Raw genomic sequence first — 4,010 nt, 5'->3', positions numbered from 1 at the left:
CTATGTATCTGTGTATTTATCTATTTATCTATCTATCTATCTATCTATCTATCTATCTATCTATCTATCATCTATGTATCTGTGTATTTATCTATCTATCTATCTATCTATCTATCTATCTATCTATCTATCTTATCTATATGTCTATATTAATTTCATTAGTCTAAATGATTATTAATCCTCAAATTTTTACTTTTGATGGCAAGTGGCAGACCTTCACACACACACAGACAAACACATACAAAAATGTGTGTCTATCAAACTATCTATCTATCTATCTATCTATCTATCTATCTATCTATCTATCTATCTTAATTGTATAAGACTAAATGATTATAAACTCTCAAATCTTTACTTTGAATGGCACCTGGCAGACCTTCACACACACAGAGACACAAAAAAATGTGTTTCTTTCAAACTATCCATCTATCTATCTATCTATCTATCTATCTATCTATCTATCTATCTATCATCTATGTATCTATCTATCTATCTATCTATCTATCTATCTATCTATCATCTATGTATCTGTGTATCTATCTATCTATTTATCTATCTATCTATCTATCTTATCTATATGTCTATATTAATTTCATTAGTTACTTGATAAATGATGTGGATCAATGATCTGTAAAAAGGACAAAAAAGGTTAAGTAAACAGCAATTTAACATTAACAACCAACCACAGTCCTGATAACTCTACAGCAAGTGTTTTTGTAACCATGGAAACACACAGCGTGTACGTGAATCTGCTGTTACTGTGCATGTATTGTGACTTTATCTTTAACTTATAATATTCAATAAGTTATAGTAATCATTATGCCGATTGTATCCAAGCACCATCCATAGCTGTCATGTCACTAGCGTAAATGCTAACTTCAGAAGAAAAGTGAACTTATCTTTTCTAATATCTCTGTAATTAACAAAATGGCTGCAAATTGGTCATATTGCTTTTAAATTGAGCGATAATATGGACTGTATGTATCCTCGATCGCTGATCCTAGATAACATTGTCCTCATACAGTTAAAAAGATAAGCTATCTTAGCAAGCTATGCTAATGCTAACGCTATGTATAAACTTCATCGATAATTTCACATCCTGTTTATTTAAAGCTAACATTTCCACGAAATAAACCGGTAGGCCTACATAAATGCTTGCTTTATAACTTCTGAGTGTTTATGAAGCGCTTGAATGAACTTGCTGTGGTGCTGCGTGAATGTGTGTATTAGTATATTATACTTATAAATTATAACTTATAAATTAATGGTAATGGTAAGCATACAGCATACGAATGACTGCATATAATGCTGCACTACCGTTTGGAGATCGGTCGACATTTCAGTGAATAATTATATTTTTAGACTGTGGAGTACCTCTTACCTCCGTAGACATACATGTAGTACTGTCTCTGCTAACCCCGTACCAAGATGGCGGCGCTTTAGGCACGCCTCTCCACAGTCAATGCGGCGTCTACGTATATATGTCTATGCTCCTGCATGCCTCAGCATGCCTCGGCTGAAAGGTGGGGGAGGGGGAGATCAGCCTGCTCTGTGACTGTGTGAGGAGCATAGACTGTGGTGAGGACCCGCAGCAGCAGAGCAGGTGCGGGGGGAGGAGCCCCTCCCCTTGATGGGCCATTAATTAAGGCTGAGGTGAAGGCAGAAAGGACACCACAGTATTCTGCTCTTCTCTGCTCTGACTCTCAGCCATACAGCCTACACTGTTTAAAATAAGACCACATTTACATTTATCTCTGCACTTAACTATAAAATTAAAAAATGTCAACATTAAAATATACGAATGTTAACATAAAAATAAAAAAGTTAACATTAAAATAAAAAAGTTAACATTAAAATAAGAATATTATTAAAGTAAGACTTAACTATGTAACACCCAGTTTTCACTATATGTAAATCAGTAGGACGTTTTACTAAAGGAAAAGTAGTAATATTACACTGTATATAAATACTCAGTTAAGTATTAGTGCTGAACATACTTTAAGTACCAAAACTATTCATGATGCAAAATATCCAATTTCAGAATAATTATATGATTATATTATAATTATTATGGATCAATGTGTAATGTTGCAGCTGGTAAAGGCAGAGCTTTTAATGACTATAGAGCTGGGCTGAATTTCCCTCTGGGTATCAATATATTCTATATTGACCTATAATAGTACATAAACATTTATTCACTGATTATAGTGAAAATACTATATTTCCTCGTAAATTGCAATGGACTAGAAGAATAAAATAGCAGAATGTTCACTGGCCTTGTCTCTTTATTAATTGTGTTTTACGTTTCACCCACCTTACTGGAACTTGGAGATTTTGTCTACTTTTTGAATTTTTCCTCACCCTGCAATACATGCTGATCTTTACTGTTATATGTTTAACTTGTTAATTACTCATGTTACATTGCTGTTGTATTGTAATTAGTATGCAGCGACAACACAAAACATATGTCATTGATTTTTTTGATAGTCTTCTTTAGTTGTTGATTCATCTCCGAACTGCATTGAAATTATTCAAGGTTTATGTGTCCCTGGTAAGGATCCTAAGGTCCATCACATGAGATCACTGACTTACTAGTATGTTAACTTATATAATATCAGCTAAATAACAAAGTGGTATAGCTGTATATTTACTTTGGTGAGTTATTGTGTAGACAGAGACTCCCAATAACAAGCTGCAGGTACCATTAGGGCACTAGAAGAGGGAATAGACCCAGAGCCTGAAGCTTATACACAAGGGCAGTGGTCGCCAACCCGTCGATCGCCATCGATTGGTAGATCTTTGAAACTTTCCCTGTAGATCCTGAAAATAATAGAAGAATAATCACACAAATACATTATGGCTGATTTATGTTCAGTTTTGCAAGCTCCTCTCTTTCACTCTATCTCTATCACTCTCGATCCAGTCATGTATATTTTCAGCGTAACAGGCTGCATTAAATTGACCAATAAGATCACACAGCACATTTACTGTCACAAAATGACAATATCTAGCAGGTGATAGCCGATAGACTGCAATGTCGTTAGCTGGCATAGCAGAGGCTCCAAGAAAGAAGTCGAAAACGTATAATTTCCATCCAGAATGGGAAGAGGAATTTCTTTTCACCATGGTGAAAGACAAGTGTGTGTGTATGCTGTGCCACCAAACTCTAGCACTGTCTAAAAGAGGAAATCTGGAGCGTCACCACAACACCAACCACGACAAATTCAAAGACAGCTTCCCCGCCAAGAGCGCAATCCGTGCTAGGAAAGTTGCTGAGCTGAAAGCGGGATTGAAGGCCCAGCAGTCGCTTTTCACAAAACCTGCTGCTCAAAATAAGGCTACGACTGAAGCTTCATTTCGTGTAAGTCACCTTTTGTCTAAACACAAGAAGCCTTTTACAGATGGCGATTTATTCAAGGAGGCGATGGCCATCACTGCAGAGACAGTTTTCAACGGCTTCAAAAACAAAGACGACATCAAAACCGTGCTCCGCAATGTCCAGCTTGGCCCCAATACAGTGGCCAGGAGAGTCGAGGAAATGTCAGGGGACGTGGATCGACAAGTGCTAAAAGACTTATCACACTGTGAATATTTTTCACATCAGTTTGATGAATCCCTGGATGTAATCCAGATAATAATATCTGCACGGAGGTTGAGCAGGTGTAACTATATTGTTGCTATGTTGTTATTTGTACCAGTCTCTGCAGGATATAAACAGGCCCAGGGGCAGTGGGGGCTTGGAAGCCATGATGACAGGGGGGCTGTTGTCTCCTGAGCTGCTACAGAGGGTGAATGTGGAGTTTGCTTAAATACAGGTCTGCTGCACACACACAGACACTGTGGCTGTGTGTGTGCCCAAAAGATTGAAGCACTTCAGAAATGCTATACTTTTTTAACAGTTGAATGTTTACAATCTCCTTTGTTGTTTACATAAAAGGTTATTTAGGCTTTTTAAATAAACATTTTTTGATTATGTATGTTACCTGTTACTTGTTTTTTACATATAAGTT

Source organism: Scomber japonicus, chromosome 2 (assembly GCF_027409825.1).
Source record: "Scomber japonicus isolate fScoJap1 chromosome 2, fScoJap1.pri, whole genome shotgun sequence".
Classification (NCBI taxonomy): Eukaryota; Metazoa; Chordata; class Actinopteri; order Scombriformes; family Scombridae; genus Scomber; species Scomber japonicus.
Note: the sequence above shows the minus strand (reverse complement) of the source record.